Source organism: Egretta garzetta, unplaced genomic scaffold, assembly GCF_000687185.1.
Source record: "Egretta garzetta isolate BGI_Z169 unplaced genomic scaffold, ASM68718v1 scaffold473, whole genome shotgun sequence".
NCBI classification, from domain to species: domain Eukaryota; kingdom Metazoa; phylum Chordata; class Aves; order Pelecaniformes; family Ardeidae; genus Egretta; species Egretta garzetta.
In genome coordinates this window covers 2,187,737-2,197,132 of record NW_009259319.1, presented here as the reverse complement: position 1 = coordinate 2,197,132, position 9,396 = coordinate 2,187,737, and positions in this window count along the sequence as shown.

Below are 9,396 nucleotides of genomic sequence, written 5' to 3'. Positions count from 1 at the left end.
AGGGAAAGAAGTAAGCTGATGGAAAGTCGGGGGTTTTTGTTCATTTTTTAAAAATAACTAGATTCTCTAAAGCTCTATAAACTAGAAGTTATTTTCCCTTGTATCTCCACAGTGGGTAACAGAAAAAGTGCAAATAAACATATGTAAGAGTTCATTTTGTTGATAAGTTTGAATACACAAGAAGTTGAACAAATTGTAAGATAATGATGAAAAATGAGGAGGTTTAGTACCTGGTGATGTGTGTCAAACAAATACCAAAACCCAAATAACCCTCAGGCTGATGAAACTCTCTCTGTGATGCCAGTATTGTGGCATGGATGTAGATTAAATAATCGAATAATCTGACACATCTGAGTTTATATCACACATTCAAACATGGCAGTTTCACAGTACTAGTTTTTCTTACAGTTGATGTTCCTGGGTTCATGGTTACATGTAAGTTTTAACTGTCATCCAAAAACTATTTCTAGTTCTCAATGTTTAGAGAAAGCTTTGAAAACGTGACTGAAACTATTTCTTAAAGGAAACAAGTGCTTTTTTGTACAAAGGCACCAATCCGGCCTTCCAATACTTAAAGGGGGCTTATAAGAAAGATAGGGACGGACTTTTTAATAGGACCTGTAGTGATAGGACAAAGGGTAATGGTTTTAAACTAAAAGAGGGTAGATTCAGACTAGATATAAGGAAGACATTTTTTATGATGAGGGTGGTGAAGCGCTGGAATGGGTTGCACAGAGACACTGTAGATGCTCCTTCCCTGGAAACAGTCAAGGTCAGGTGGGACGGGACTCTGAGCAACCTGATCCAGTTGAAGATATCCCTGTTCATTGCAGAGGGGTTGGACTAGATGGCCTCTAAAGGTCCCTTTCAACCCAAACTAGTCTATGATTCTATGATTTAAAATCTTGCTCCAACCTAACTGCAAAGTCTTCTTTTTTTAAATGCCCAATTCATAATTACTTAAGATTGGTGATATAAAACCACACTGTTTACTCGAGAGTAAAGGTATTTCATATGGAGGTAGTTAAGAGAGCAGTTCTTGCAATTAGTTTATTAATTGTGGGAGATCAATCTAAACAAATCTGTGTTTGACATAAAAGAAAGATAGGTGGGATTACTGGAGATGAGTTGAATCAAAGTGGTTCATTTTGAGAACTACTTACCTGAACTACTCCTTAGCATATTCAGGTGAAACTTAGTACATCAGCTGTCAATTCATTGTAAGGACTGTTTTATTCCACTATTGCAAAAATGAAGTATTTTATTGAGTATCAACCTAAGACAGAACAATTGAAATTGCTATGTTCTTCTCAGCTTGTCAGAGACAAAGAAAGGCCAACAGATGCTATATTTCTTAAAGAGAGCAAGCCTTAATTCATTTTAACTTGTAAAATAAAGAGGTCTCTACCAGCAAACTCTCTGAAAATTTATTTGGTGTCCTGGAAGTCAATGCTGTCCTTTTTATAGAATTGACTATATCCTTTGTATGAAATAAAATGAGTGGACTTAAGCATTAAAAAACCTACTGAATCTTCACTGTGCTACCAGACTAGCTCCTCTACAAAAAAATGGCTTCATATGTTGCCAGCTGTGCAGTCGAACAAGATATGCCTCTCTGCTTGCTCTGTGCCTGGAAATCTTGCTGAAAGCCTTGGATGCTTTTCTTCACTCACTTCTGCTATTTGTAAAGTTCATCATTCTCCCCCTGAGATGCTCCTTGCTTTGGACATTTTAAGAAGACTGGTTTGGAAGGTGTGATGTGATTCTCTGGAGTAGCTGTGCTGAAAGCCAAAACATGTTTGCTTTCAGAAACAGTGCTCCTAAGGCAAATGTGCTTACTGCTGAAGTGCAAAATGAATGTAGGAAGCTAGTGCAGCCATTCATTTTTTCCTGTATGTCCTCTGAGTATTAATATTTTAAGGTCCTTTATAGATACCTATTACACACCCTCTTGTCAGGTAGCTGATCATTGTAATATCTCTTTTGCCCTATTTATACAAAAGAACACAATTAAATGCAGCTACTGTACCTGGCTTACATATATTGTATTTTCTTGTTATGGTAAAACTTGTGTTGTCACGACTATCCTCATTCTTTTAAACTCAGCATTCCACATCCTCCTTCTATTTGGCAATTAATTTTTTCCCCTCTGCATTTGAAAGCTTTTCTTTTTGCTTCCTAACATTGAATGAAGCATTATATTTTGTGGGTGATTTGAAGTTGGACTCTTCTTTCAGTAGATTGTCTTGCTCTTTTTTTGTGTGTATTAGTGTATTTGAGCATGTCTTCAATGGTGCTAGCTACTTACCAGTGCAGATGCTTTCCCTGGGTTGCTGATCAAGTCTTGGACTCTCAGCGTATTTCATGGATGCTTGTGTTTGCAGTGAGTGGATATATTTGTGGCTTTGGAAAAATATGTACCCATTCACTTAAACCAAAACCAAAACAAACCCAAACCCACAGAGTTTTCTGCTTCGCATATGCAGCTCTTTTCCAGAATATGATTTATCCTGAGAAAATTATTTTCTCCTCACAGGGTCCCTGGGAGGTTTTGTGTCACCATTATGGTACACTCTGTATGCCTGACTCTGATTTTCTGTCCTGCTGCAGATATCAAGGCCTGCATCTCGTCACTGAATGTTTTATTGAGACATTGTTAATGAGATTTCTTGTGCAGTTATTTCTTTTTAGGGTGGCTTGACATGTTTATTTGCTTCACGCAGCTGTTAAGAGGCTAAAATTTTGGCTGCTGACCCAGTGTAGGCTTTTGGCTGTCTGTGGTACTGTGATAGAGTGATATGACTGAATTCCTGTCATATGAAGCTAGTGAACAGTCATCTGTTGTCAAAAACATCCTGTTTCTGAAGTTCTGCAAATACTTGTCTTTGGTTTGTGCAGAGAACACCTGCAGGGCCCCCCCCTTTCTCAAAGTTTGAATGAAGCCTATGGCATGATGACCTGCGTGCTTGTCCTGGTTTCAGTTAATTTTCTTTCTAGTAGCTGGTGTAGTGCTGTATTTTGGGTTTAGGATAGGAATAACGTTGATAACACACTGATGGTTTAGTTGTTGCTGAACAATGCTTACACTATTCAGCTTCTCATACTTCCCTGCCCAGCGAGGAGGCTGGAGATGCACAAGAAAATGGCAGGGGACACAGCCAGGACAGCTGACCCCAACGGGCCAAGGAGGTATTCTGTACCATATGACATCATGCTGAACAAAAAACTAGGGACGTTGGCTGGGGGGTCTCAGCCTCTGCTGGGGAAATGGCTGGGCAACAGTCAGCAGGTGGTGAGCAGGTGCATTGTGAATCACTTGTTTTGTATGTTCTTTTATCAATACTATTTTTTCCCCTTCCTTTTCAGTCCTACTAAATTGTCTTTACCTCAACCCATGAGTTTTACCTTTTTTCCCGTTCTCTCCCCTATCCCACTGTGGGGGAGTGAGTGAATGGCTGTGTGGTGTTTATCTGCCTGCTGGCTTAAACCACGACAGTGCTTTTGCCGTGGTGGTGACAAAGGTGGTCGTGATCAACCTTGCCTAATCCTCTCAGGCAGAGGCTGTTATCCCCACAACAGAATCAATACAGGGAGTAGATATGTTCGTTTCAGTTCTGTCTGTACCTCTAAGGTAGTGGCATAGGGTTGATATAATTTGTTTGTGATGGATAGGGCAGAGACTGTGTCACCTGGGGATGCCCTGATCCTGCCTCAGGGCTGGCTGAACATGAATCAGTTCCTGAACGCTGTGGGTGCCTACACTCTTTTTTCAAATCAAATTTGAAATCAAATCAGTGGTAGTTCATCTTAGCATGCTGGGTAGTTCCCTACTGACATTCATATTTTGACTTAGTAGGTTGCAAGGTGAAACATGGGATTTTGTTTTTAGTGGCTGAGAAGCAGATTTGTGTTTCTTTCTGTTTTACTCATTTGCCATGCTGTTCTTGCTTAGACCCTTAACGAGGTCCATCAGTCAACGAAGTACTCCCCTCTCCCAAAAACTAGGAATGCCCTCAATTTCCAAGAAGCTTTTGGCTCTTGCTGCTTGCACTGTGTTTCCTGGCATGTGTCACCAATTGCTCGCTGTATGCTGAATATCTTTGGCCATCTTTGGCAAGCATCTGTACCAGGCTTGACTTGAAAGTCAAATCCAGCCACAGCTGGTTGTCTATTCCCAAATAGCTTAAAAGTATTTCACAGAGAATACTGATCTCAAAGACTTCAGTGCTTTAACGTACAGTGACAGTTTTCTCAGTTGCTGATCTTGATAGTTCAGGACATGAAGTAGCAGATCCTTGTTAGAATATCAGATGCAAATAATCTTATAATCTTGGTTTGTGTTCAGTCTTCTCTTTCTTTTCTTGTTGTTTTTTTTTGTTTGTTTTGGCTTTGTTCTCTCTGAAGCCATAGAACTAGTTCAGTTCATCTGCTTTGTCTCTGTTTTCTGTTTTCCCAGGTGGTTCAGATACGCTTGGCCTGCTGCATAACTGGTGTAGATACAAAGTCAGCAGTATTCATCTCTGGTGCTTTTTACTGTGGCAAACCTTGAAAAGTGAGAATGCTACTTTTTGAGACAATTACTGAAAGATTTCTTCGGGATGCTCTTTTGTGACTTTTAAAATCTGGCTTAAACTCACATGTTTTCTTAATCTTGCAAACACTGTCTCATCTATTCATGAGTCTCATTCCCCTTTTCTGTATATTTCTTTGGCAGTAATGACTTACAGAAGTTACCCACAGTGTCTTCTATTTCTGTTTACTCTATTACTTCCATTACTCTAATATCACAAAGGTAATCTGTGAACTGGATGCTGTATTGCTTAAGGTGTTTTCATCTGGTTTAGTGTGTTTATGAAGAGGATGCTCTGGTCCTGTAAATATATCGTAGTAGTCTGTAACGCCTTTGTAGAAAATGCCAGTGGATATTATGCGTGCTGGCAGAATGTTGTTAGTGCTGGTGGCTTTGCTTGCCTGTCTATTTGTGTATTGTATAGTTCATGTGCTTTTTCTCCTGCCTAAAATTTTAGCATGTCTTTTTTTTTTCCCTCCAGAATTTTGCTTATAATTTGTGTTGTCCTAATAGACTGAATAATTTTATCTCTGGCTGCAACTTTTTTCCCCTCTTACATAGCTCTTTTTGTAGCTTCACAGGTTCTCTGGTGCCCCACTGTCTATTTGGCATTCAGTTTACTGTTTGCCTGCTGCTGACTTGTCTTTGCATCTGATGCTGGTCTGAGTTCTACAAACCATTTATTTGTGCTATTTTGTGTTGCATTAAAGTCATAAAGTGCAGAAACTTACCTCCAAGATGCTGTTTTGGTTTCATAGTGTGTGTGTCTTTCTCTTTGCTGCAAGCTTTAGCTCAGTGACACAGCTACCCTACACAGGGTGTTTTCCATTTTCTTTACAACAACTCAAGCTGTTAATTTTGTTAATCTCTGTAATATTGCATTTATGCATTTCCTTTTGCATAGCTTCTGCCCTATTTTTTTGCTTTTCCTGTATGATGAATGCATCTCCTCTGCTTACATGCTTTATGCTGTAAAGAAATGTTTTTCTCTCACCCTTTTTGTGGGTAAAAAGTGTTCTTAGCACTCTAATAGTCTGTGTATTTCTTCCTGGTCTGATCCAGGTGTTCTAGTTATGAGTATCTTTTATTTTGTTTTTCTTTTTTTCCCTAGTTCAGTGGAATTTTCACTTTGTTTTAATCTGTAGTGTTTCAAACTGTTTAACCCATAGCCCCTCCAATCCAGCTATGATCTTCTCCCGCTTCTTGTCTCAATACTCTCCTAGTTTTACACATATGGAGGATCATCACTAATTTGTGAAATCTTGTTCAGCATTCAAACTTAAAAGAAAAAAACCAGCAAAGATATTGGAAGAATTGAGGCTTTATTCCTTTTTCTGTGTAATCATTACTTAGCACCTCCTATTGGGAAACTGTTGATTGTAACTATGAATCTTATGCTGCCAGTAAACTGAAACACTGGATTTTTTTTTTCCTTTCCTATCATAGGCACTAAAATTGTTTTTGTGGGTCAAGCTGCAAACCTCAGATGTCATGGGTTTCCTCCAAATTGGAGACATTTCTGTTTTACTTGCATTTCTAGCAAAGAAACAATACAGCTTAATGATGCTCTTGGGGGCTGTTTTTAGGTAGAAAAACAATTGTTGTGGAGAAAGAAACTGATACAGAGTTCAACTCCTGTACTCCTCCTACTCCTGAGAGGAGACTATTCCAGTAAGAGCATGTACTTCCCTGAGAATTTTTTTGCATGTATTTATGTTTAAAAACAAGTTTTCTTGAAAGTTCTCTAATGTATAATAAAAATAAAGCTGAGGAAGTACATAAAGATCAGGAAGAAGAAGTGTAAACTCAATCAATGTCAACATCCTTTTGTCTGGAGTTCAGCAGACATCTTATAATAAGTTGCACTTTATCATCAGCTTGTTTGATTTCCATCCTGAAGTTAAAGGTTGGAAGGAGCACCGCTGTTACCAAAATTGGGTTTTTTTCTCTTTTGTGACTATTTTTTAATCTTGAAGCAAAAATATTGAACTGTGAATGATTGTTTAAAAACAAGTAAAAACTTACAAAAACATGTGTCCTTTCTCTAAGTACTTGACACAATGTGACTCCTTTGTGCAACTGACCTATTATACATGATCACACCTCTGGCTAATTAAACATCATTTTTCAGTTATTTTTACTATAGGTGAGTAGCGTTCTTGTTAGTGAAATGATGGCTTCTGTGTGGGTGGGTTTTTTAAGAATAAAGAGTCCACAAAATATCACAGAAAACATTTAAGATCATGAGTTTCAGTACAAAGTTATTCTACTTCTGAGCTATATAAAATCAGAGTAATCATGAAGTTTCCGCAATTAAATACTAGCAGTGTGGCTTATCTTTTTAAAACATCTGTACCTGCTGTATCTCTTTAATTTTTTTCCAGTTATTTCTACTATGTGAAAATATAATCAAGAGTGTATTTTCTCTGAAATGATGTCTTGTATGCAAATTAGACCAGAAATTTCAAGTTTAGGCATGAATATCTGTTGATTTATTTCCCACTGTGATGATTTATTAAATTGTAAAATGAAATGTGTAATTGCAAATGAAAGTGACTCCATTAGAATAATAATTAAAACCTAAAATTGGTATTCTCATCAGAGTTGGACAATTTGTTCTCCTGAAGTCTAATAAAAGAAATCCCCATTTTCTTCCTTGCTTGCTGGCACTTGGCTTTGAGCCCCATTGGGAAAGGGTGGTATTTACTTTGTGTATGTGTGTGTGTATTTTACCATCCCATATGCATATTAAGGCATTTGTATGGGTTAGTGACTTAGATTAGACCTGGATCCTGAAAACTGTTATGCTTACACTTAATAAGGCATCTATAGCTGAACTAAATGGGGTTACTTGCTTGTGGTGAATTGAGTATGTGTGTTAATGCTTGGGGTATTAGTGCCTTAATGTTTTGTGTAACTCGGTTCTAGTTCAGTAGAACTCAACTATGTGTAAAAGAAATCACACCTGAACTCAGTCTGAGCTGACTGAGTATTCTGAATCTCTGTGCTTTGCACTAAAAAACTTCCCTGAGTGTTGGTGTCTGAGGGGACACTAAATGCGTTTTATTTGGTAAATATGAGACTAAAAAATTTAGAAACTTGTTTTCTTTTTTTTCCTGGGAGGATAAGAGAGAACACAACAACCTAGCTTTTCATTCCATCCTTTTTAGGAACACACCTCAATTTCCTGCACAACAGAAACCAAGGGGTGACTAACTTTGGTAACAGCAATTCAAGTTACTGCTCCAGCTCAGAAGCCTCTTGCATTTGCTGTATTTCATCCCATATTGCCCATTTTTATCCCTTTTCCCTCCCCCCTCCCTTGCTTACTGTGTAAAAAACCTGGACAAACTGTAGACAGCATTGATCAAAATTATGTTTCATAGAACCATAGAATCATTAAGGTTGGAAAAGACCTCCAGGATCATCAACTGGCAACCCAAAACCATGATGCCTACTAAACCATGTCCTGAAGTGCCACATCTACACGTTTTTTGAACACCTCCACCACCTCTCTGTATTTCTTCAAGCACTTGCATGAAATGCTGTACTGGTATTTAAATCCACTTTTTGCAGAACTGATCTCTGCTAGGCTGTGAAAGAGTAACACAAAATACACAGGAATGAGCTGTTAGACATTGCAACATAGTCCTTGCTAACCTGCTGTGGTCAGTATCCTGTCTTGCATGGAACAGATATTGACCAGTCACTCAGTCCATACAGACCTTGGTTACCGAGCCCAAAGCTGTTCTTGCCGAAAAGTGGGAATGTACCCCCCCAAATTACTCAGCAGAGCTGTGGAGGGCACTCCTAATATTGATCCTTTCTGGCTTTAAAGTATTGCCATGGCTGGCTGGATAGCATGCCATGTTATTTTCCTAGCTTAATGCCAGCGTGATCAAGGTGATTTCAGGTCAAGGTAAAAGTAAAAAAAACCCCATCTAGTTCATAAAACCTGCAAATCCTTGCAGCCTCACTGTCTGTGTTTAAAGACTCAGATGACTCAGCTTATTGTGATTCTCTTTCTTGCGTGCATGTCAGAGCTTGAGTTCCTAAAGATTGCTCCTTTTCTCTGTCCCTGTATCCAGAGAGCGAGCTGTAGATGCTTTCGTGCTCCATGTTGTTAAGAGTATTGGCCCTTGGGCATATACAAAGCCTGCAACTTCAAAAGAGAAATGTATATTGGGCATGAAGGAAAGGATTTTTTTTATGTTTTCTCCTTTCTTTTTGAGGATCTATCAGCTCCATCTTCTCTCTGCCTTACATGATATATTAATCATTAATTCAGTTAAAGTCATTCTGTCTTTCTTCCCAACCCTTCCATGATGAGAGGCTAATATACTTTGGGTAATTACTCTTCAGAAGAATAAACAGGGCCCACTAATGACTGTTGTGCTGCTTGGCTAAATCCTGAGCAGCTGGTTTTACCCAGTATGAGGTAGGGTGCTCCTTCTCACTGATGAGCAATGTTACTAAAATCCTGATGTAAAGCATCATGAATTCTACATAAATGCACAATTTGCTAGTCAAAAATTACCACTTGGTCAATGCAACATGTTAATTGGTCACATTTGAGGATATCATGAATGATGATAACTTGTTTGTGAAGTGTTTTGGTGCTACCTTTGATGGGTAACACAACATATACTGGTTGAAGTGCAGGTTTTGCTTCTCTAACATGCGTAGTTTTCTCTATCATTTCTTCAGCCAACTGAATCAGGATCTGGACTGAAAGCAAAACTATACATAGTTATTAAGCATGTTTGTGTTTACAGCTTGCTACTGAAAAGGAAATTAGTATTATGACATGGTAGGTAGATAAGGCT